The following is a 25,908-nucleotide window of genomic DNA, read 5'->3' on the forward strand; positions in this document are numbered from 1 at the left end:
GCGCAAGGTCTGCGCAAGAAGGCTTACTGGGGGAAAGGCATACTTCCGGCCCTGCGGCCAGCTGTGCGCCAGAGCATCCGTGCCGAGCGTGCCCTCGGTCACGGAATAGTACTGGGCGCAATGGGTCGAGTCGTGAGAGGCAAACAGATCTATCTGTGCGTCCCCGAACTGGTCCAAAATCAGCTTAACCAACCGGGGATGGAGCCGCCATGATCCCGGGAGGAGCTGAAACCGTGAGAGCTCGTCGGCCACACAGAGTTCAGAGCTCCGGGGATATAAATGGCACGAAGCGACCTCAGATGCTTCTGACTCCATAAGAGGAGGTGGCGGGCGAGTTGCGACATACGGCGGGAGCGCAGACCACCTTGACGGTTGATGTACGCTACAGTGGCGGTATTGTCTGATCGGACTAGTACGTGTTGGCCCTTGAGCACGCCCCGGAAGCGGCCAGAGCAAGACGTACAGCCAGCAACTCAAGGCAATTGACGAGCCATAGACGCCGGGGCCCTATCCAGGAGCCCGTGGCAGCACATTCATTGCACATGGCGCCCCAGCCCGTGGAGAAGGCATCTGTCGTTACAACAACATGCCGCGAAGCTCGTTCCAGGGGCACTCCGGCCCGTAGAAAGCTGAGGTTCGCCCACGGGGTGAAGGTCTGACGGCAGGTCGGAGTAACTGGTACTCGGAGGGTGCCATGATGCCATGCCCACCTCGGGACTCGGTCGCGAAGCCAAAGCTGAAGCGGTCTCGTATGAAATAATCCGAGCAGCGTTGCTGTGGCTGCAGATGCCTTAATCCCCAGGAGCCTCTGAAAAAGTTTGAGTGGAACCGCACTCTTGCCCTCGAAACTGTCTCAGGCAAGTCTGCAGTGACAGCACGCGCTTGCTCGTAAGCTGCGCGGACATGGCGACCGAGTCGATTTCCATACCGAGAAAAGAGATCCTCTGCATGGGGCAAAGTTTGCTCTTCTCCAAGTTGACCCGAAGGCCCAGACGGGCTAGGTGCCGAAGCACTAGATCCCTGTGTTCGCAAACCTGATCTCGAGAGTGAGCTAGGATCAGCCAGTCGTCAAGATGCTACAGGATGCGAACCCCGTGTTCCCGGAGGGGAACAAGGGCAGCCTCGACGACCTTCGTGAAGATGCGAGGAGACAGGGCTAGCCCGAATGGGAGAACCACGTACTCCGTACCAACGTACGGCTCGGGGGCGGCGCATCATGTCGTCCGAGAACTCTGTATTGTCGGAGACGGGAGAGTCAGTTCTTTCTGAGAATAAGGATTCTTCCCCGGCCCTCCACCGGGGAAAGGAGTGGCCCTGCTACCAGCTCCTGGAAATAACTGAGTTCCATCTCTGAGCAGCCCATCTCAAGAGCGCCGCTTAACCCGGTGAATAGTGGGGGGCGGGGCTGGAGAGGTCTGTGGCGTCCCCCTGCGGCCTCCAGAGCCAGCCCGGGTGAACGGGCGGGGTGGGAGCCGCGGGGGGGCACTTTCGGCGGTGGGCAGACTGAGGGATCTGAGCGGACGGCGGGGCCGTCGGGGCAGAATGCCTCAGTCTGCTCACCGCCGAAGGGCCGACCTGGGATATGAGGGTGTCGAGCAGACGGGTCCGCCGGAAATCCTGCACATCGGACAGGTTAAGCCACAGGCTTGAATGGTGGACATCACCTGACCCAGGTAGCGTGCGGCCACTTTCGTCACTCGGGGAGCAAGGTCAGTGGCGGCGCACAGCTCAGTGAAGAGCCCTGGGTCAGTCCCACCCTCCTGCATGTCCATGAACATCTGGGCCAGGTAGACCAGCAAAATGGCCATGGCATGCAGTGAGGCGGCTGCCTGTCCTGGGCACTATAGGATTACGAAAAACTACAGGCTTCGGACGGGTGCTTAGGATCGCGCCGAGAAGAAGCACTCAGTTATTTTAGTATCACACAGAGCGTTCAACCGGGGGACCCCAGAGTACCCATGGGCAGCGGCCCCGTGGAGGGGAGGAAGGGCGGAGAAGATCAACGAGGGATCGCTGGAAGACAGGGGTCTTCGAGGATTTCGAGATCTCCTGATGCACATCCGGGAAGAAAGGAATTGGAGGGGACGCCGACAGGTGTCAGCGGCCACACACAAAAACCAATCGTGCAGCAGCGAGCGCACAGGACAGGGTGGAAGGTTCCACTAGTAACATTTAAAAAAAATGACAAATGTCCTACTAAAACATTTTGGAGGAAAATTTTTTCCCCGAATAATGTATAAATAACGTTTGGAGAACATTATTAAAGACCTGATAACTTTAAATGAGCGTTGTTAACGTTAATGGAAGAACGTTTGTTCTTAACTTTGAGAGAATCTCGCCAAAACGTTAACCAAAGTTTTGAGAATGTTCCCTGTTATCTGATGCCAAACAACTGGTTCACATGTCTCAAAATGTTTGAAATTCCGAATAATCAAATTTTTTAAATCTGAGATCAATGATTGATGACTTTATTACTGAAATAAAGAAAAAAATGGTTTTGAACAACTTGATGGTAAACAAATGAGTAATTTTCTTTCTCTTTTTTGGTGAACCTTTGATAATATAGATTTATTTGTTGGGCAAAATATAAAGGTTCTGGATCACTTGTTTTCACTCAGTATTCTACTCCTTATTTCAGACAACCCTTGTAAGGTGCAGGTTGAACCATCAGAGCTAAAGAATCCACTCAAGGAGTCAGAGGAATTTACTGCTAAATGTTCCACATTTAGTTCCTGTTTGAAATATCCTGAGTGGTCTATCCACACATCAGGTCAAAAGGAAGAATGGCTGTCCTCCTCATTAACTGATGTAATAATAGAGAATGAAGAAGAAAATGACAGAAAAGTCACCAAAATAAAATTCAATGTGACATGGAAGAATGACAAAAGAATTCTGTCTTGTCGTCCAGCCCAAGCACAGGACATCTTCCAGATCAGAAACATCACTCTGTCTGTGGAATGTGAGTGTGCATCTCATGTGTCTGTAAACAAACACTGTAAATTTACTGCCATCCACTTCATCTCTGTTTCTTCTCCAGATGCACCTAGAGAGATAACTGCAAAAGGGAGCTCTGAGTATGTGAAGGAGGGAGATTCTGTCACTCTCTCATGCGAAAGCAGAGGTCGCCCTGATGTCACCTTTTCATGGTTCAAAAAGGACAACATAGAACAGTCTCAACAAATGTCTGACTTCAAACTAAATAATGTGAAACCAGAAGACAGTGGAGAATATTATTGTGGAGCTAAAAACAAGCATGGAGCAATGACATCAAATATCATTATAATTGATGTGAAATGTGAGTTTTATGTTTTATGTAAACAGATGAAGAAATACCAACCCCAATTAATAATCTGCTCAAATCGCTTGTAATCTTGTAATCAAAATGCATTTCCCGTGCCTTCAGATGGTCCAAAGGGTGTCACAGTGAAACCTCTGTTCAGTGTTGAAGATCTCAAAGAGGGAGACGCACTGATTCTTAAGTGTACAATTAATGACAGTAACCCACTAGTCAAGAAGTTTGAATGGTACAACAACTACAAAATGTCACAACAAACTAGCGATACATTAACCATCAGCAATGTAACAGCAGACGATGGAGGATCTTACTATTGCCAGGCTGATAATGGTATAAAAAAAGAGAAGTCAAATGAAATCTCAGTATCTGTAAAGTGTAAGTATTTTCATTTTCATTTTTACCACAAACATGCTTAAATAATATGTTGAATATAAAATCAAACTCGAAATCCACATTAGTGTTACCTAATGTTACCTAACTGTAATTACCTAATCACTTGTGAATTGAGAGAGTTTGAAGTATTTCTAATTATCTGCACGGTTCAAAGCTTTCCTATGTCAAAGCTCACAGTGACAGGACCTCAGGATATCATAAATATTCAAAACAGTCGAGGGAACATCACTGAATCGGTGAACAATTTAACTATATTGTAACAAGGTTCAATATGTTGAGGATGGAAGAAGACAAGGGTCGGTGTGACTGGGTCTCGTACACTTTTATTAATCACTCGGAACAGGAATCCCAGTTGCGCATGAGCGCCTTCACCATAGATCACCTATAGCACGTTCCACAAACAAAATAACACTGTATCCAAACTCAGTCCATGTGTGCACGAGATCCCAGTCCCTCTCTCTCACTCGATCTCTCTCTGACATCCGGCTTTTATGCGGTCTCCCCACGCCAATCACTGCAATCAGAAACAGGTGTTCGTCATTTTGCACTTGACCCACTTACTCACCGCTCGGCTCCGCCCTCGCTCTTCGCTACAGACTCCGCTAAACCACGCCCCCCTTGCCACATATATATTTGAATATAACTGAATCACATGCAGGGAGGTACAAGTGCAAAGCAGATAATTCAGAGGGAAAACTAGAAACTGAACAAGAGCTAACTGTGTTGTGTAAGTATAATCAATTAAAATATATTATAGTATTTTAGATATTTCAAGGACTTGAGAAACATAAGATGCTTTAATTTACTTTAAAGTCACCAAACCGATCAATATTGTCAGGATTCCACCAGCTTCATTCACTCCTCCCACTCATTTACTCACTCCGCCCACTCGTTCATTATCACCTGAATTCTAATCACCGACACCTGCACCCATCATCACATCTCCCTTTATATTCACCTCCCCCACCTCGCTACTTACCTGCCTTCCTTTGGACCTTATACAAGCCTTGCCTTCGGCCTTCATTTTCAGCCTTCAGCCATCCGTTCCTGGGATCGTTCACCTGCATCTGCATAAGAGACTCTAGTTTACTCCGTTAAGTTACCATTCAAAGTATCATCTGTCTTCATACTCACCATATCTCTGACTGCTTCTGCAAAACCTGTGAAATAAAACTACTTCACTTACCACCAGTCTGACTCCTGTATCATCTGTGACAGAAGACCAGACTCAACATGCAGAAATCAGCGGAGCCCGTGGAGAATCCATCTCGCGATCCTTTCGTCGAACTCGTCCAGGCGGTCCGTCAATCGCTTCTTCCTTCACCACCTACCAATTCACCCACCGTTTCCGAAGATATCATCCACTCTGCACGCCAGCACTTACTTCCACAAACATCCGCTGCTTCGTCAGCTGCCTCTGCGAGTCCCATGGCCCGACCAGCGACATTCACCGGAGAGGCGAAGGACTGCAGCGGTGTTCTACTTCAAACTTCACTTTACTTCCAGATGCAAGCCCACCAATTTTCGAACGATTCAGCCCGAGTGGCCTTTATTACCACCCTGTTATCCGGTCGAGCACTCCAATGGGCACAGTCCTTATGGAATTCTAATTCTCCTGTTGTGAAACCTCTATCGAATTTGTGCAGCATTTCAAGGAAGTGTTTGGTCAGACAGCATCGATCTCTCCGTTCACGATCAGCTGTTCAATCTCCATCAAGGAGCTTCTTCTGTGACTAGTTATGCACTTCAGTTTCGCACGTTGGCAGCATCGAGCGGCTGGAATGAAGCTGCTCTGATAATGGTCTTCGACATGGTCTTAATCCCGACATCCGTCAGCTGATCGTGGTGTTTGAAGATTCCATTGGAATCGAAAGTCTCATTCAGAGAACCATTCGGGTGTCCCAACATTTGTCTGCTGCAATATCCCTGCTTCCGCTGCATGTCCTCCGCCCTCGGCTCCATCATACGCTCCTCCAGCACCCAAGCCCATGCAAGTTGACTCCACTCATCCGTTGTCTACTGAGTCTAAACATCTCATCAGCACCTGCCCCGTTCGACCTCAACGCCCAGCGGTAAGCACTATTCAGATTCCTCCCAAGATTGCCCCGTTGTATCGTACTACTGTCCATTTATTAACCTCTCATGTATGTGTCTCAGCACAAGCCCTCCTCGACTCTGGTTCTGCGGGGAACTTCATATCCACGCAACTCCTTCAGAAAATGAACATCCGTAAACGCCGAAATCTCCAAGATCTTTGAGTGCAAACCATTCAAGGTAAACCGCTAGGTCGAGGTCGAATTCACCACCACACTGAAGCTCTGCGTTGGCTGCCTTCACACGGAGGAGATTTCCTTCATGGTGCTGGAGGAGCTCACTGCTGAGCTCATCCTGGGACGCCCTTGAATGGTCCAACACCAACCCACCATCGACTTGATGTCCGGGGAGGTCCTTCGTTGGGGTGAGAAATGTTTCCCTTCCTGCATATTGACCGTTGAAAGAATCCAACAAAGTTCTTCTTCTTCTGAGGGAAGCCCCGAGTTTCAACACCAGGTGGACATTCCGGCAGTGTACAGGGCGTTCCAGGATGTGTTCAGCAAGCAACTGGCAACCAAACTACCACCTCATCTGCCATGGGACTGCGCCATCAACCTGCTACCTGGAGCCACTCTGTCTAAGGGTCGTGTCTACCCTCTGTCCATCCTGGAGCAGAAGGCCATGGAGGAGTATGTGGAGGAAGCCCTCAAGCAGGAGTACATTCGACCCTCCACATCCCCAGCCGCTTCCAGCTTCTTCTTCATGGCCAAGAAAGACGGAGGCTTGAGGCCATGCATAGATTACCGTCACCTCAACTCTCAAACTGTAAAGTTTAGCTATCCCCTTCCTCTGGTCCCAGCAGCTTTGGAGCAGCTGCGTGGAGCCCGCATCTTCTCTAAACTTGATTTACCTCGATTTTACAGTACCTACAACCTGATCCGAATTCGTCGAGGCGATAAGTGGAAGACGGCTTTCATCACACCCTCCGGTCATTATGAATACCGGGTCATGTCCTTCGGACTGTCTAACGCTCCAGACGTCTTCCAGGGATACATGAATGGTTCATGGTCGTCTACATAGACAATATTCTCATCTACTCTTCCTCTCTTACTGAACATCAACGTCATGTCTCTCTGGTCCTGGAGAAGCTAAGAGCTCACCAACTGTACCTCAAGCTGGAAAAGTGTGAGTTTCACACCACCTCAGTCCAGTTACTGGGCTATGTCATTGATCAGTTCAGAGTGCGAATGAACCAGATGAAGGTGGAAGCTATTCAGAACTGTCCCCTTCCATCGACGGTGAAGGATCTGCAGCGGTTTCTAGGATTTGCTAACTTCTATCGGAGATTCATCAAGAACTACAGTCAAATCAGTGCTCCTCTGACTTCTTCGCTCCAGGACAGGCCCAAGTCTCTGTCCTTGTCCCCAGAAGCCACCCTCGCCTTCCAGCACCTCAAAGAAGCTTTTCAAACCGCTCCAATCCTGGTTCATCCGGATCCAGATATTCCCTTTGTCGTCGAGGTGGACGCGTCCTCAACCGGGGTTGGAGCGGTACTCTCACAGCGGCAGGGTGATCCTCCCAAACTCCATCCATGTGCCTTCTTCTCTAAGAAGCTGTCCCCGGCAGATCAGAACTACGATATCGGCAATCGTGAGCTGCTCACCATCAAGCTGGCTTTGGAGAAGTGGAGGCATTGGCTGGAGGGAGCAAATCATCAATTTCACGTCATCACAGATCATCACAACTTGGAATACCTCAGAGAGGCAAAAAGACTTAATCCGCACAAAGCTCGATGGGCCCTCTTATTCACTCGCTTTGATTTCCTCATATCTTACCCACCTGGCTGCAAGAATTGCAGAGCTGATGCTCTTTCCCGAATTCATAGTCCTCCCTGTGAAGAGTCTGCACCTGAGCCCATTCTCCCTCCAGCCGTGTTCGTCAACCCTATCATCTGGGACATTGACGAGCAGCTAGCCGATGAGAACCGTCACCATCCCGCTCCGCCGGGAGGTCCAGAAGGGCGCGTCTTCGTTCCTCGCCACCTTCATGCCGTGGACTCCGCTCACACCACTCAGGGCTCTGGACATCCAGGTAGCAGGCGTACCCTCTCGCTCCTCAGTAACCGGTACTGGTGGCCGTCCATCTCCCAGGATGTGGCCAGGTACGTCAAGGGATGCTCAGTCTGCGCCCTTATCAACACCCCCAGAAAACTCCCGGAGGGCAAGCTCAAGCCACTGCCAATCCCTCAGCGACCATGGTCCCATATTGGAGTGGACTTCATGACTGATCCCCGATCCGACAACCACACATGTGTCTTCGTAGTTGTGGATCGCTTTTCTAAAGCCTGCAAGCTGATTCCATTACCAGGGCTTCCTACTACATTCGAGGCCGCTGAGGCCCTCTTCAATCATGTGTTTCGGAACTTCGGAATTCCCGAAGACATCGTCTCGGACAGAGGCCCACAGTTCATTTCTAGAGTGTGGCGAGCATTCTTTAAACTCCTCGGGGTTACGGTCAGCTTGTCTTCTGGATACCACCCTCAGACTAATGGCCATACTGAGTGGAAGATCCAGGAGATCAGACGTTACCTGAGGACCTACTGCCATCAGTACCAGGACAGCTGGAGCCAGTTCCTTCCCTGGGCTGAATACGCCCAGGACTCCCTTCGGCAGTCAACCACTGGGCTCACCCCCTTTCAGTGTGTCCTGGGCTTTCAACCTCCTCTCTTCCCTTGGTCGGGTGAGCCCTCCCAGGTTCCAGCTGTCGATTACTGGTTCCATCAGAGCGAGAGGGTATGGGACTCGGCTCACGTGCATCTCCAGCAGGTAGTGCGGAGGCATAAGGACCAAGCAGATCGTCGGCTCCTGGAAACTCTGCAGTATCAGCCAGGACAGAAGGTGTGGCTATCGACTCGGGACATTCACCTCCGCCTGCTTTGCCGTAAGCTGAGTCCTCGATAAATCGGTCCATTCACTGTACAGAGGCAGCTGAACGACGTCACATACAGACTCAACCTTCCACCACAGTACCCAATATCACCTTCCTTCCATGTTTACTTGTTAAAGCCTTTCACTGATCCTGTCACTCCTCCCTCCACAGAAGCCTTTCCAGCTGATGTACCTCCTCCTCCGGTTCCCATCGTGGAAGAGCCCATCTACAAGGTCCGTACTATCATGGACTCGCGGTGTCGAGGTCCAAGGCTGGAGTACCTGGTCGACTGGGAGGATAACGGCCCGGAGGAACGGTCGTGGGTTCCTCGCGAGGATATCTTGGATCCAGCCTTACTCACGGACTATGATGACTTACAGCTCGCTCAGGGCAGGGATCTGTTGAAACGCTGCTGTCAATCAACAATCGTGGGAGGGGCGTCCGATTTAGTGACGTCACAAAATCGAACGGCTCAACTTGGGGCAGGGGAAAACATATAAGGAGATTAAAACAAAAACACTGTATAGATTTTTATCATTATATGATGGTTGTGTATAGGCACTGTCAAGACACATTTCAGTACAATCAACTTGAAAAAGTGCATGTACCATTATATGACCCCTTTAAATCTCCCAAAAAGGGATAATATTTCCCTGCATCTGCATTCATATATGTACTTAGGTAATTAACCACAAAATATTATAATTAATTGCATATGTAGACTATATTTACAGACAATTGCTCAATTGTATATCAATACTTAATCAAAACGGATTATAATTAAATATTTAATATATAAATTATGTCTATCATAGATCGATCGTCGGGATAATCTTTAAGTGGATTAATTTATAACCGAATCATCTTTTTGTCCAGCAAAAACCTGATCATTCGATCTCAATCAAGCCTCATAAAATTATCCTACTTCATAGACTTTCAGGAGAAGCTATTCCTCTGGCCAGAAGGAACAGCTTTCCTGTTCTATAACAATTCTTTAAGTAGGCTATCAATAAATGTGTAAATCACGTAGCTTTGGATTGTATACATTAAAAGGACTTGTATGAGCTGAGACAGAATCAATAAATTAATATAATTCATTTAATAAAGGCAAAGTTACGTTTACAGGTTATAACAAACAATAAATGTATTTACAAAAAAGTACAACGACAATGGAAAAGAATGCATCAATAAAGAGAGAGAGAGAATGAGAAAGAGAGAGAGAATCTGGAAAGATCAGTGGCAAATTACAGACCTTAAAACCTTTGAGAGACAACACGGAGAAACACATCTTAATGCTCTTAAAGCCCGATACGAATATATATATACTTGCACTGGCTAGTTGTGTTGCTGTATTCACTAGGCAAAACCACCACTCTGTGTGTGTGTGATTGGTCCAGACGCTACAACTACTATTCACTTCCCAGATACCTGGGCAATTGGACGAACATAACAACATACCAAATATATTTCGGTAAATAATATATTTTGGGGGGGGGGGGGGAATTCAGAAGGAATGTGCATTCATATGTGTTCAGATGAACGACCCATGATTTAACCAGATACCCTGCAGTCAGAACTGTGCGAAAAAAGTTAGAATTGTGAGATATAAACTCACAATTGTAAGAGAAGTTCAGAACTATTAGAAAAAAAGGCAAAATTGTGAGATGTAAAGTCCTATTCTGAGGAAAAACCTTTTCTTATTGTATTTTGCAATTTATATCACACAATTCTGACTTTTTTCTCATAAATCCTTTTTTCTGACTAAAACCTCCATTTTAACTTTATTTCATGGAATTGCAAGTTTATATCACACACTTTTGAGAAGAAAAGTCAGAATTGTCAGATAGAAATTCGCAATTACCTTTTTTATTTTTTATTCAGTGGTGGAAACATTCTTCCATAAATGAATGAGTTTGTAATGATAGGTACTTAATTATTAATGTCTATTTGCCTTTTTTCTACAGATACCCCAAACATAAAAATTGTTCATAATATGACAGCTGAGGGGAATAGACAGCTTGCAGTCTATCTGACCTGCAGTGCAGATGCGTATCCTCCTGCCACTGACTACAAATGGTACAGAGAGGACAACCTCACCGTCCTGTCAGACCAGCAGAACTTCACTGTTCTACCTCAGAACCCAGGAATGTATTACTGTACAGCAGCCAATATAATCGGAAAATCACGATCCAAAAACATCCCGTTATTTGTCAGCAGTAAGTATGAAATTATACATTTATAAAATAAATCAAATAATAAAATGCTAATGACTAGAGTAGCGAAATCAAATAAAAAATTATCTAGAACTTCTTCCGCCAGATTATGTAACTATGGTGAGCAAGAAAGCTATTTACCTGTCCTAAAGAAAATGAAAACGTCTCGGTTACGTATGTAACCCTCGTTCCCTGAGTAGGGAACGGAGACATTACGTCGGAGTACGACAAATGGGGTTTGCTTAGAAAGCCTATCGACTTCGAGTATTACAAAACGAGCCAATGGCTAAGAAATGCCATGGGTCTGCGGAATTTGCATAGCGTATCTCCGCCTTACCTCGTGGGTATAAAATGAGGACGTCGGCAACATGCAGATATGTTTCTTCGCTGAGGAGCCGAGACTGAACTCAAGCGATCCCCGCGGTACAGCGGAAAGTGGTAGGAAGACTTAACTTCTCCGTTCCCTACTCAGGGAACGAGGGTTACATACATAACCGAGACGTTCCCTTTCCTGTTCACTCCGAGTTACGAAGAATGGGGTTACCAGTCTAATCACGCCACCTTCTCGGCTGTCTTCCAGTGCCCTGCGTAAATCTGAGATCCCTGATGTGAGACTAGCACGGACGAAAGACTCCTATTTAGTACAGGAATACCAAGGTACACTGGGGAGCATATCCCATAAGTTTAGAGGAAATATGCAATTACTGCCAACCCAGAGGGGGGGGGGGGGGACTTAGAAAATACACATATGACCCGGAGGGATGCATATGGAGAACAATGGGGTGTCCAGCCGCAGGTGGAATATTTCAACCCCAGGGGTGGCAAGGTGGCTTGCCAAGGGAATGACACATGCTCAGAGAGGCTTACAGTGGAAATACACATGTGGGGGTCGCTCAGGGGAGGGACCATACACACGGAAGGCACCTAGCCGATGCGCAGGCAATAGACACTTGTGTCGACCTCAGGAGTGCTGGAGGAACTCAGGGCTTCTCGGTGAGAAGAGCACCAGTTGACGAAGAGGTTCCACTTCAATGCGAAGACATGTCTCGTGGATGATGCTCTAGCGGAAGTGATGGTAGCCACCACCGGTGGTGGTAGGGTACTTAAACCTGCCTCGTCCCATTCAGGAGCCACACATGGAGGTTCCAAAGATCGGGATGAGGGTGCCATAGGGTGCCCCGTCCCTGAGAAAGGAGGTCCTTCCTCAGAGGGATCAGCCAGGGAGGTGCTGTCGCGAGGAGAACCAGTTCGGAGAACCAGGTCCTGGTGGGCCAGTACGGTGCAACCAGAATGACCTGCTCCTCGTCCTCCCTGACCTTACGCAAGGTCTGCGCAAGGCTCACTGGGGGAAACGCATACTTGCGGCCCTGCGGCCAGCTGTGCGCCAGAGCATACGTGCCGAGCATGCCCTCGGTCAGGGAATAATACTGGGCGCAATGGGTCGAGTCGTGAGAGGCAAATAGATCTATCTGTGCGTCCCCGAACTGGTCCCAAATCAGCTGAACCAACCGGGGATGGAGCCACCATTATCCCGGGAGGAACTGAAACCGTGAGAGCTCGTCGGCTACACAGTTCAGAGCTCCGGGGATATAAATGGCACGAAGCGACCTCAGATGCTTCTGACTCCATAAGAGGAGGTGGCGGGCGAGTTGCGACATACGGCGGGAGCGCAGACCACCTTGACGGTTGATGTACGCTACAGTGGCGGTATTGTCTGATCAGACTAGTACGTGTTGGCCCTTGAACACGGCCTGGAAGCGGCGCAGAGCAAGACGTACAGCCAGCAACTCAAGGCAATTGACGTGCCATAGACCCTATCCAGGAGCCCGTGGCAGCACATCCATTGCACATGGCGCCCCAGCCCGTGGAGAAGGCATCTGTCGTTACAAAAACATGCCGCGAAGCTCGTTCCAGGGGCACTCCGGCCCGTAGAAAGCTAAGGTTCGCCCACGGGGTGAAGGTCTGACGGCAGGTCGGAGTAATTGGTACTTGGAGGGTGGCGTGATGCCATGCCCACCTCGGGTCTCGGTCGCGAAGCCAAAGCTGAAGCGGTCTCATATGAAGTAATCCGAGCAGCGTTGCTGTGGCTGCAGATGCCTTAAGCCCCAGGAGCCTCTGAAAAAGTTTCAGTGGAACCGCACTCTTGCCCTCGAAACTGTCTGGAAAGAGATCCTCTGCATGGGGCAAAGTTTGCTCTTCTCCCAGTTGACCCGAAGGCCCAGACGGGCTAGGTGCCGAAGCACTAGATCCCTGTGTTCGCAAACCTGATCTCGAGAGTGAGCTAGGATCAGCCAGTCGTCAAGATAGTACAGGATGCGAACCCCGTGTTCCCGGAGGGGAACAAGGGCAGCCTCGACGACCTTCGTGAAGACGCGAGGAGACAGGGCTAGCCCAAATGGGAGAACCATGTACTGATATGCCTGCGCCTCGAAAGCAAACCGTAGGAACGGTCTGTGTCAAGGGAGAATTGAGACATGAAAGTAATCGTCCTTCAGGTCGATCGCTGCAAACCAATCCTGAGGCCGTACACATTCGAAAAAGCGCTTGGCCGTGAGCATCTTGAACGGCAGCCTGTGAAGGGAAAAGTGGCAGCACACGCAGGTCCAGGATTGGCCATAACCCACCGGTTTTCTTTGGGACAATGAAGTACGGGCTGTAGAAGCCGGACCTCATTTCGGCTGGAGCGACAGTCTCGATCGCACCCTTCGCCAGCAGGGTAGCAACCTCCGCTCTCATGATAGGGGCATTGCCACCGACCATAGTGGAGCGGACTCCCCTGAAGCGGGGAGGAGACTGCGCGAACTGTATCGCGTAGCCGAGCCTGATCGTTCGCGCGACCCAGCTGGAAGGATTGGGAAGCTCTAGCCAGGCTCCAAAGAATTGTTCCAGCAGGGTAATGCAAACCACAGACTTCCCGTCAGTGGGGCAGCAAGGCGGTATGACTGGCCCGGATCGTGGACGGCATAGCGGCCCGTTGTGGAGGCGCAGTCATAGACCGCATCCTGACAGAGGAGACCAGGGAAGGACGAACGTTCCACGGGGGTCTGCTCTGCCAGGGATCTGGCGACAGAGGGGGATGAGAGCTTGACGGTCCGGGGACGGCGCGTGCTGTCATCCGGCTCTGGAACAGAGGAGGACGAGGGGTGCACGGCTCGAGGGCGGCGCACTGTGTCGTCCGAGAACTCTGTATGCTCAGAGACGAGAGAGTCAGTTCTTTCTGAGAATAAGGATTCTTCCCCAGCCCTCCACCGGGGAAAGGAGTGGCCCTGCTACCAGCTCCTGGAAAGAACTGAGTCCCATCTCTGAGCAGCCCGTCTCAAGAGCGCCGCTTAACCCGGCGAATAACGGGGGGTGAACAGGCGGGGATGGGAGCCGTGGGGGGGCGCCTTTGGCGGTGGGCAGACTGAGGGATCTGAGCGGACGGCGGGGCCGTCGGGGCAGAATGCCTCAGTCTGCTCATGGGAGGTTGAGAACTGTTGTACAGCCCTCAACCACACCACCGAAGGACCGACCTGGGATATGACGGTGTCGAGCAGACGGGTCCGCCGGACATCCTGCACATCGGACAGGTTAAGCCACAGGCTTGAATGGTGGACATCACCACTTTCGTCACTCGGGGAGCAAGGTCAGTGGCGGCGCGCAGCTCAATGAAGAGCCCTGGGTCAATCCCACCCTCCTGCATGTCCATGAACACCTGGGCCAGGTAGACCAGCAGAATGGCCATGGCATGCAGTGAGGCGGCTGCCTTTCCTGGGCACTATAGGATTTCGCCACAAGTGTAGACGAAAAACTACAGGCTTCGGACAGGTGCTTAGGATCGCGCCGAGAAGAAGTACTCTGAGGACATAGTTATTTTAGTATCACAACAGAGCGTTCAACCGGGGGACCGCAGTGTACCCATGGGCAGCAGCCCCGTGGAGGGGAGGAAGGGCGGAGAAGATCAACGAGGGATCGCTGGAAGACAGGGGTCTTCGAGGATTTCGAGATCTCCTGCTGCACATCCGGGAAGAAAGGATTTTGAGTGGACGCCAACAGGTGTCAGCAGCAGCACCCAAAAACCAATCGTGCAGCAGCGAGCGCACAGGACAGGGTGGAAGGTTCCACTCTAGTCCGACGCTCGCGGCGGCCAAGGAAAACATGGCCGTCATCTCAGGATCTGACTCGACAAATGCCATATGCACACCCGAAAGTGGCAGCACTGTCAAATCTTCACTTCCTGATTATTCTTGCCTGCCCTGTGATGCTGCGATGGACAACAGATCCGATTCTGGAACGTCAAAGGAACCCCGCGGGGGGTCCGAAGACGGGCCCACGGGCGTCCTGTGATCGTTCACGGGTTGCGTCAATAAAGAGGGGCACAGACGGATAGTCGGCGCCTTTGTTCTACACCATCACCCTCAGGTCACCCTGGCCACCAGCCGAAGTAGCACCTCACGTGGTGAGTGTTAGATCGGGGTGTGGATGAGGGGACTCTCTCTCTAACGAAATCATTGAGTCTCAACCGTAATGACGCGATGGTCACGTTCCGCAGGGAGAACGTGAGTCATCCACAAACGTTGCTCTAGTGTGATCAAGCCGAAGCACGCAGAGCAGAAAATGTGCCCATTAAAATTGGAAATGAGTCAACTGCACCCAGAAATGCACAGGCGAGCCGTCTTTAGAAAGACGTGCCGCGTGCGAGCTCTTTTGTGAGAGGAAAAAACTCCACGATGTTAAAGCGAGCAGGGAGAAATACACTCACTGGCAGATCACTGCACAGATCAGCAGGCAATGTAAACTCACTGCAGATCGCGGTGACACCAACACCGGAGAATGGCTCGTTTCGTAGAGTGAAGTCAGGAATGGCTGTGGAGTGAAGAGATACTCTTGGCTCTGAAGCGAAAACATATCTGCATGTTGCCGGCGTCCTCCTTTTATACCCACAAGGTAAGGCGGAGATACGCTATGCAAATTCCACAGACCCATGGCATTTCTTTGCCATTGGCTCGTTTTGTAATACTCGAAGCCGAAAGGCTTTCTAAGCGAAACCCCATTCGTCGTACTCCGACGTAACCACGGAGTGACCAGAAAAGGGAGCCCTCCTGTCTTGCTTCTGCTTTTTTGTGGCCCTTTTTTTAATTTTTTTTATTTTTGTTTCTTTATATTCATCTGTTGATTTTCATATGGAAGCTTGTTCCTGCCATGGAATAAAAAAAAAAGTAATTGCAACTTTTTATCTCACAATTCTGATTTTTTTTTTACCGATAGGGTTGTCACAGATATTGTTGTTATATCTGAAGACAGTTATTTTTATATCCTTTAGAGAGTAGTATAATTTTCTGCATACTATTCCATAAAAACTTAATTTAAAATGTGAAGAGTTAAATTATCAAATCCTAAATGCCTGATTAAAGCGGAATGCTGCAATATTTTGGATTGCTTTAGTTTAACTGGGTTAGGTTATGAATTTGAGGTTAGATTAAGTCATGGTCAGGGTTGAGTTTTGAAAATGACGTGATCATGATATCTCCCCAAATATGGAAGTAAAATAATGCCAAATGTTTTTGAAACAAAAAGCCTGTTGAACTGTACTACTTGAAAAAAATATGCATTGCATTAACCCTGCTTGTATTTTAATGCATTGTATTTTTAGGGCTTGCATTTTTATGGGCTGAAATTCAGCATGGTTGAATATTTAAGCTGCAAATATTTAAATTCAAAACATTTCAAACACATTTTCATTAGTAAAATTTCAATAATCCATATTCACCTTTCATATTTCACTTCCAAAATATTCAAACTGATTAAAAATACAACCTATAATATTCAACAGGCGTTTTTCGGTCCATTTTATTTCACTTTGCAAATACACTTCCACAAATTTAATGGTTCATATTTCACAGTAAATTCAACGTTGACATCCAGGAACTGCAGGAAACGCAGTAGATTACCGAGCATAGTCTACATCTGCTGTTAGTTGACCTCACCAGCAGGGGGTGCAAGTGTGTGTTGTTAACGAAGCCCGAGCAACAGTTAGAGTAAGCCATTCATTCATAAAAACTAATTTTCAACAATTGAGGATGCATTACGTTTTTTTGTGATGATTATCTGGGTCAGTATATATGCGGAAAAGATGATAAAGGCACAAAAGCTGTTTTTATGTTTCATTCATTAACTTAATAGTTACTTTCCCTGTGTAGCCTTAGGCTACATGTTATCAACTTTTTCTACCATGAACGGGATTATAATCGGTTTCCCTCAATACCTCATCATACTCAAGGATTCGCCTTCCATTAGGACAAAACACTTAACGTAGCTTAATGGACTAATACAGTGATATAAAAGACCAAACTCGCACCTTATTGGGGAAGTATGCCTACATACATGTTAATTCCTACATGCATGATTAATCTGGGAAGGGTCATAGCACTTTCATATTGTTGCCCTATATTGTTTGTTTAACTGTAACTTAAGTCGCTTTGGATAAAAGTAAAATTAAATGTAAAATTGGCTTGACATTCACACATTTAGGGACCGTGTCTAAAGTAACATTGGTAGTCCTATAGGCCTAAACGTTTCTAACTTCAATATCAAACTTCAATTTATTTGAATAAATTGCGCATTATGCCTGAGACCTACATGAACACTTTACACTTGGTTTTATGACTGCAAGTCGTTCTCTTCAAATGCTATTGAAGCTAGAAACGTGTATACCAATGTCATATGTAACTTTAGAGATGGTCCCTAAATGTGCAAAGTCAAGCCAATTTATGCCAGTATCACTGAGAAACGCTCAGCTTTAAACTTTGCGCGTTAAGTTCATATTCTGAGTCCTGCTTGCCTGCGAGTTTGATCTTTTATATCACTGTATTAGTCCATTAAGCTACATTAAAGGGTTAGTTCACCCAAAAATGAAAATTAAGTCATTAATTACTCACCCCCATGCTGTACCAACCCCGTAAGACCTTCGTTCATCTTCGAAACACAAATGAAGATATTTTTGATTAAATCTGAGAGGGGGATCACTGCTACATAGGCTGCCTGAGGGAATGAAACTTGACGGCCCAGAAAGTCATTAAAGAACATGTTTAAATATTCCATGTGCCTACAGTGGCTCAACTATAAGTCTATCAAGCGACGAGACTACTTTTTTCCGAAAAAAAAAACATAAATAACGACTTTATTCGACTATTCCTTTTCTTCCTTGTGGGCCTGAGACGAGAGTTCAAGAGATTTCCACGACGCATGCGCGAGAACTGAGAAGAGGACGTTCTTCTTCTAATACTTCTTGTTCAGTCCTTGCGCATGCGTCGTGGAAATCTAGGAAGGAATAGTCGAATAAAGTCGTTATTTATGTTTGTTTTTTTTCGGGAAAAAAAGTATTCTCGTCGCTTAATTTTCATTTTTGGGTGAACTAACCCTTTTTTGTATGTCCAGCAGGGGAATCCTGACGTTTGAGGGAAACCCCAGTACCTACTCCATGCAGCACAATCCCCTCGCAATCAGTGTTGGGAGTAACGCGTTACAAAAGTAATGCATTACAGTAACATATTACTTTTTGCTGTAACGCAGTAGTGTAAGGCATTACTAATACATTTTCAGTAATATTTTACTCGGTACATGTTCAGTATGCTTGCGTTACAACAGACTTTTAGTTTTAATTGTAAAACAACCCCCCCCCAAAAAAAACAGCAAGACCACGAGACATTAACGAATGAAAAATGCAAGTAGGCTAAGTTACCTGTTCGTGGTCAGTCAATAGCCGCGTGTGGTGTCCAAGTCTGTAAATAAAGACTAAATGGCAGCGTCTGATATATTTGTATAGCGATTTATTTTTTACAGGAGTGCCGTGAGGTATGATTTCGGCCTCTGTGCTCGCGCTGGCCAGAGGAAAAGCAGCTAGTGGTGAAGATGGCATGAAGAAGCCTATACATTCGCGAGATGGACGTATGAGCATTAGGCTATTCGTTCTGTGTTTTCTTTCTAAACAGTTAGGCTATGTTTATGTTGTATTTTTCATGTTTTCATCACGCAATCATGTTTTTGATGCGGTGGTGACGCGTTCATGTAAGGGCGGCGGCGCTGCCGATAAGCTGTCACAAAGAACTGGCAAAAGCAATGATTATGATTATGTCAAATATAGCAAGGAGACATTTTAATTGTTTATTAATAAAGTCAAGATGAAGTTGGCGATGCTGACTCGCGATCTTCGCAGTAGGCTAGTGAATGCACCAGAGAGAAATGCACATTTCATTTCATAAGCAGAGAGCAGTCTGTTTTCTTTCGTTTTGAATTGTTCTGTTTACAAGTAGACATTTCAATATAGATATATTTTTCAGGTCCGTGAATAGGCTACCTTATACACTGAGTTTCGGTTCATTTATGAGACGCGCTCCAGTTCCGGAGCCGGCACCCCCGTGTCATGATTATAATTGTCTGCTATATTTAGCCTGTTTCTTATTTATTAAATCCATGCAATTGGTTGATGAAACATTGATTAAAATTAAGATACAATTAATACAAAACGAAATTCACTTTAAAGAAAGGCTTGTGTGTGTAAGGTCTCTGTGAAAGTTTTAAAGCAGTCTTTTAGTGCCGCTTCATAGCGGTCGCGTCCATAACGGAGAACTGTCACGTCTGTAACATTGTTTTTTCCTCATAAATGCGAACACGAAAAATAAAATAAAATGAATATTTTATGTTCTGTGGAGAGCCAACCCTTCTTCATTAGATTTGCGCAGTGTAATTCACAGAATTACAACAAAAAAATTCGTTGCCTCCTAAAAGTTAAAGATTTTTTTTTGTCACGCATGACTGTCTATTTCCCTAATATTAAATATAAAACGCATGTGTAGACTGATATTTTTCTAATGTCTGGACTCCTTTCTGGGAGGAGCCTATGGATAAACAGACGTTTCAATATTTTGGTATTAATGCATTTTCTGAGAATTTATATTTCAAGTTTTGACTGCAAATGTCATGTCCATAACGCTGGAATTCCCAAATTTTAAATAATTTATCCTCAACTAGTTTTGTGGTGTAGGTCTACATATTTTATAATGTTATGTTAACTTCAAATAATACTAATAGTAATTTAAAGATGTGGTAGCATTGGATCTGGGCGGTATGGATAACGCTGGGAGTTGGAAGGGGTGTGTGGCGATTCTGCAGGTTCGTGGATCTGAGTGTCGCGATTTCGGTTTCACATCGCATATCGTTACAGCCCTAGTCATTTTAGAATGTTAAGTTCTACTTCTGTATAGTTATTTTGGTGAAAGTAACTCAAAAGTAATACAGGAGTAATGTAACGCATTACAATTCTGAGACAGTAATATTGTAGGGTAATTAATTACTTTTAAATAACAGTAACAAGTAATATATAATGTATTACAGTTTGGAAGTAACTTGCACAACACTGCTCGCAATATAAGGTTGAGGCAACTAAACAACCAATAGATATGTCAAACTCAAATGTAACATTGGATCTGTATACATCTGCATCGGGGGAATAACATTATAATCTCGTTCACGGTAGAGGTGCATGTAGGCTACACAGGAAAAGTAATTGTGAAGACACTGAATTTCACATAAAACATAATAATCACAGATACTCTTACATTGTTGTAAATGAGTTTTTATGAATGAATGGCTTGCTCTAATCATAGATATTATGATGGCTATGGCTTTAACTGTTGGACTTCGTCAACAACACGCGCTTGCACCCCTGCTGGTGAGATCGACTAACAGCAGATGGAGATTATGCTCGGTAATCTACTGCTTGTCCTGCAGTTCCTGGATGTCAACGTTGAATTTACTGTCGAATTTGAACTACTGAATTTGTGGAAGCGAATTTGCACAGCAAAATAAAATGGACCGAAAAACACCTGTTGAATATTATACACTCACCTAAAGGATTATTAGGAACACCTGTTCAATTTCTCATTAATGCAATTATCTAATCAACCAATCACATGACAGTTGCTTCAATGCATTTAGGGATTTGGTCCTGATCAAGACAATATCCTGAACTCCAAACTGAATGTCAGAATAGGAAAGAAAGGTGGTTTAAGCAATTTTGAGCGTGGCATGGTTGTAGTTGCCAGACGGGATGGTCTGAGAATTTCACAATCTGCTCAGTTACTGGGATTTTCACGCACAACCATTTCTAGGGTTTACAAAGAATGGTGTGAAAAGGGAAAAAGATCCAGTATGTGGCAGTCCTGTGGGCGAAAATGCCTTGTTGATGCTAGAGGTCAGGGGAGAATGGGCCGACTGATTCAAGCTGATAGAAGAGCAACTTTGAATTAACCACTTGTTACAACCGAGGTATGCAGCAAAGCATTTGTGAAGCCACAACACGCACAACCTTGAGGCGGATGGGCTACAACAGCAGAAGACCCCACCGGGTACCACTCATCTCCACTACAAATAGGAAAAAGAGGCTACAATTTGCAAGAGCTCACCAAAATTGGACAGTTGAAGACTAGAAAAATGTTGCCTGGTCTGATGAGTCTCGATTTCTGTTGAGACATTCAGATGGTAGAGTCAGAATTTGGCATAAACAGAATGAGAACATGGATCCATCATGCCTTGTTACCACTGTGCAGGCTGCTGGTGTGGTGTAATGGTGTGGGGGATGTTTTCTTGGCACAATTTTGGCCCCTTAGTGCCAATTGGGCATCGTTTAAATCCCACGGCCTACCTGAGCATTGTTTCTGACCATGTCCATCCCTTTATGGCCACCATGTACCCATCCTCTGATGGCTACTTCCAGCAGGATAATGCACCATGTCACAAAGCTCGAATCATTTCAAATTGGTTTCTTGAACATGACAATGAGTTCACTGTACTAAAATGGTCCCCACAGTCACCAGATATCAACCCAATAGAGCATCTTTGGGATGTGGTGGAACGGGAGCTTCGTGCCCTGGATGTGCATCCCACAAATCTCCATCAATTGCAAGATGCTATCCTATCAATATGGGCCAACATTTCTAAAGAATGCTTTCAGCACCTTGTTGAATCAATGCCACATAGAATTAAGGCAGTTCTGAAGGCGAAAGGGGGTCAAACACAATATTAGTATGGTGTTCCTAATAATCCTTTAGGTGAGTGAGGGTTGTATTTTTAATCAGTTTGAATATTTTGGAAGTGAAATATGAAAGGTGAATATGGATTATTGAAATTTTACTAATGAAAATGTGTTTGAAATGTTTTGAATTTAAAAATTTCAGCCGATACAAATGCAAGCCCTAAAAACACAATGCATTAAAATAAAAGCAGGGTTAATGCAATACATATTTTTTTCATGTAGTACAATTCAACAGGCTTTTTGTTTCAAAAACATTTGGCATTATTTTACTTCCATACCCAAACCTCTCTTATTTTAGGTTACTTTCTTAAGGTGCTCTGCCAGATAATCTTACCTATCATTCTGCTGATTCTCATTGCTGTGGCCAGCTTTCTGATGCGCAGGTACATACCAATTTATTTATTTTTCTTTTTTAATTACTTAAGTCACACTATTTATTAGTCTGTCTTTTATATTAGTGGTCCTTTTAGATGTTGATTCTGGTCTGTGACTGTCAGAGTTATTTAGGCCTATTTCTTTCTTTCAGTCATCATCTTCTAATAATTGTGCTCATTATTTTGCAGGACTATCATCAAGGCAAGATTAGATCCGCAAAGTGGAGCAGATAATGCATTGTGTTTTTTCCCAGTATTCCTGTTACGGTCTTCTACAGTGGCAAACTTACTTTTATTGGTTATTTAACTTCAGTTTGTTTCAATAACTGGGTTACTTGAACTCACTCTATTAAGCATTGTTTTAAAAATGCTAAATAGTATCTGTTTGTTGAATAAGAGATAAAGTCTGTTCTGTTTGGAATATTTTTAATCTCAGGGATCACAAAATAACACCCGGGAGAATCTGTCAATAGAAGAGAACCCTGATCCATTTCATGGAAGGGTTGATCAATCACATCCAACACCCAATTCCCAAGATCCCACACGAGCACTGGACCTCAATCCATGGTAACAGCTGCAGAACTGATGGAGACATTAAAGGGATAGTTAACCCAACAATGAAAATGTGCTGTTACTTTACTGACCCTCAGACCATCCAAGATGTAGATGTCTTTTGTCTGACTTGCAATATATGAATCACCAAGGACCACGGTTTCAGCTAAAAGTATTATTTACATTTCTACTAAAGAAAAAAAAAAGACACCTACATCTTGGATGGCCTGAAGGTGAGTAAATTTACAGCAAAATTTCATTTTTGGGTGAACTATCTATATCTTTAATGTGTCCCCCTTTTTTCATAAAATGAATTAATCTTTTTTTCCTCTTAAGGTTGAAATCTAATATCCACACGGTGTATTCTGCCATTAAACTGCCACAAATTCAACAGGTGAGAGAGTATTTTTCTTTTAAATGCAACAGGATGTAATTGAAACATCAAAATAACAAACAACTGACATTTTCATGCGTAGAAAGATGTCTTGTTGTTCTTACAGGGAAAATGTAACCCCAAACCACAAAAACCTGGATATATGGATAATGACTTAGCTACATCTACCTTAAACTACGTCACTCTTGATTTCAAGCGACAAAATGAGCCAAAAAGGTAAATGTTAAAATTAAAAAATCAGAAGTAAATGCACCCCCACAAATTAAATAACACTTATTTTATATTGATAATGTGATGAGCTTACATTTTTTTTAAGATGATCAAATTTTAAAATGTGACTGAGTGCAATGCTGCTGCTGTTAAATATATTATTGTGTTTTTAGAGCGCCCGAAGGTTCAGCAGTCTATGCCATGGTGTCAAAAAATAAGCGGTCAAAGGTAAGCCGTCAGAACATTAACAAAATATTTATCTTCTATTACTATAAATGTACCGAGCGAGCAGCTGTTCACAATAAGCATACACAAAAAAAGCGTGTGGAGCAAATTTTTATACAGCTGTATTGTGTATATTGAGAGCATTTTGTTTTACTATTTATTGCTCTTCCTAGAATTCCCAGTCAGAACATCACGATTATGAGAATGTTTCTTCTGCATGTGCCTCAAGACTTCCATTCACCAATATAGACTGGGAATCTGATACCAGTGAAGAAGATGAAGTGAATTACTCCACTGTGTCTTGTTCTGCCAAACTTTATGTTAAAGAACCCAAACATAACCAGAGGAGCCATCTTAGCAGTTCAAGCTCTGATTATGAGGACAGAACTGAATATTCAGCCATAAAAGCAGAAACAATGGGAGTTTCCAAATGAGGTACTAAAACCTTAATATGTATTATAATTATAGTTTTAGTTATTTGTTATTATGTTTTTTGAAAGTTTAAGACAATTATATACAAATTATGATTCTCTTAGAGAGGTAAGAATGCCTTCCACTCTTTTTATTATTTTTTTTCCAGTGTGACTTGCCATTGAAAGAATATAATATTGAAATATTCCGAATTATGCTTAAAAAAACTATTCCTTTGCATCAATGTGCCATATATTTGTGTGATCAATTCAGTTGTGCTTGCATGGAAAACTGATTCAGGAGTTCAGTTTCCCTAATAAATAGTGTGAAATGTAACAATATAGCTATCTACTTTTATTAAACATGTTTGCCACTGAAAAGCAAATGCTTAACATGTACCATGTTGCTGAACTTTAGCTATGTTAAGAACATTTAACTGGTTTCATAAAACTGTGTATCCATAAATTACTTGTTGGAATAAAAGAAAAAGTCTCCCAGGCTCAATGAATTCAGGAAGGGATGACGTCACAGGTTTATTATATGAGAAGCAAATAATTGTTCTGCAGTGTGATGCATTTAACATGAAACTTTATGCATAATTATGCATTACTGCTTAGTGAAATATGAATATCACTTTTTTGTGATATTTAAAGAAATAAATGGTAGTTGAGTAGACTCCTCCTTTCTCTGTAAAGTGCTTTGAGTGGCGAGAAAAGCGCTATATATATGTAATGAATTATTGTATTATTATAAATAAAATATGAAGACAGTACCTCTAATAATATTAAGTCAAACCCTGGCCTGCAGCACATGCCCCAGGACAACAGGTTTAATAAATATACAATATCCTGAAGAGCTCCGCCTTCAAGCACAGCAGTCCATTGCTCGCGTATGATGTGAAGCTGCTTATGCAAAGCCAACCAGTGGAACTTGCCCCCCTCTAGATGTGATGGGTGGAGCTCGACGTCCAGCTGCCCCTCTCTAGATGTGATGGGTGGAGATTGACATCCAGCTCCCCTTCTCTGGATCTAATGGGTGGAGCTTGATGTCCAGCTGCCACTGTCTAGATGTGATGGGTGGAGCTAATACATCCAGCTCCCCATCTCTGGATCTAATGGGTGGAGCTTGACGTCCAGCTCTCCCTCTCTGGATCTAATGGGTGGAGCCTGAAGTCCAGCTGCCCCTCTCTGAATGTAATAAGTGGAGCTTGAAGATCCAACCACACTATGACCTGGGCTTCCCAAAAGTTTTGTAAGTAGACTTAGAACCATTGGCACTGGCGGTTTCTAGTATGATTTCTCTGCAGTGAGTGGCACATTACAAGCTGTGAAAGGTGAAAAACAAGACAAAAACAAATAAAATAAAGCCAACCAAAGCAACAAAAGGTATGTCAACTGGAAGAAACAATTATGATTCAATCAAATGTAATAGTCAGGTACAAAAGCAGTAGAAAACATTTTTTTTTTTTTTTTTTTAAATCAGCATAATTTCTAGATATGCAATTCATAATGATACATCAGAGTACCATGTACAGGCAGGTGAAGAAGATAAGGCGAGGCAAAAGGATCTAATACATTTAAATAAAACAAAAGTGTGATATCCAATAATGAGAAATAAAGGAAACAGTGTGCTAATGCACATTCAACACTAAAATAACTGAAATAACTGAGGGAAACAAAATAATGAACTGAAAATGAAACAGGTCTGAGATAATCAATGAACCAATGAATCACCATTACAACAAATTAAAACATACTTAGTAACAAAGGAAAAACAGTAAATAATGAAGACAAACTAATCTTGATGCT

The 25,908-nt window shown here is 44.8% G+C and overlaps 1 long non-coding RNA gene and 1 pseudogene across 2 annotated transcripts in view; both read left to right on the forward strand.

Moving 5' to 3' along the window:
* The window catches only part of LOC143715915 (B-cell receptor CD22-like), a 67,131-nt pseudogene extending 42,519 nt beyond the window's left edge, over positions 1–24,612 (forward strand). The window contains exons 12-18 of the transcript XR_013195913.1: positions 22,233–22,317; positions 22,498–22,606; positions 22,745–22,875; positions 23,197–23,254; positions 23,361–23,470; positions 23,638–23,692; positions 23,863–24,612. The product of XR_013195913.1 is annotated as a B-cell receptor CD22-like (transcript). The remainder of the gene's footprint in view (positions 1–22,232; positions 22,318–22,497; positions 22,607–22,744; positions 22,876–23,196; positions 23,255–23,360; positions 23,471–23,637; positions 23,693–23,862) is intronic.
* Positions 2,886–3,504, forward strand: LOC143715917 (uncharacterized). The gene is made up of 3 exons (XR_013195915.1): positions 2,886–2,959; positions 3,038–3,295; positions 3,404–3,504. It is a non-coding gene; the product is annotated as an uncharacterized LOC143715917 (long non-coding RNA).
* Positions 24,613–25,908: the final 1,296 nt, after the last annotated feature.

The sequence above is a fragment of the Siphateles boraxobius genome, unplaced genomic scaffold (genome assembly GCF_051911475.1).
Source record: "Siphateles boraxobius isolate OS27281-9 unplaced genomic scaffold, OSU_SipBor_1 6, whole genome shotgun sequence".
Lineage (NCBI taxonomy): Eukaryota > Metazoa > Chordata > Actinopteri > Cypriniformes > Leuciscidae > Siphateles > Siphateles boraxobius.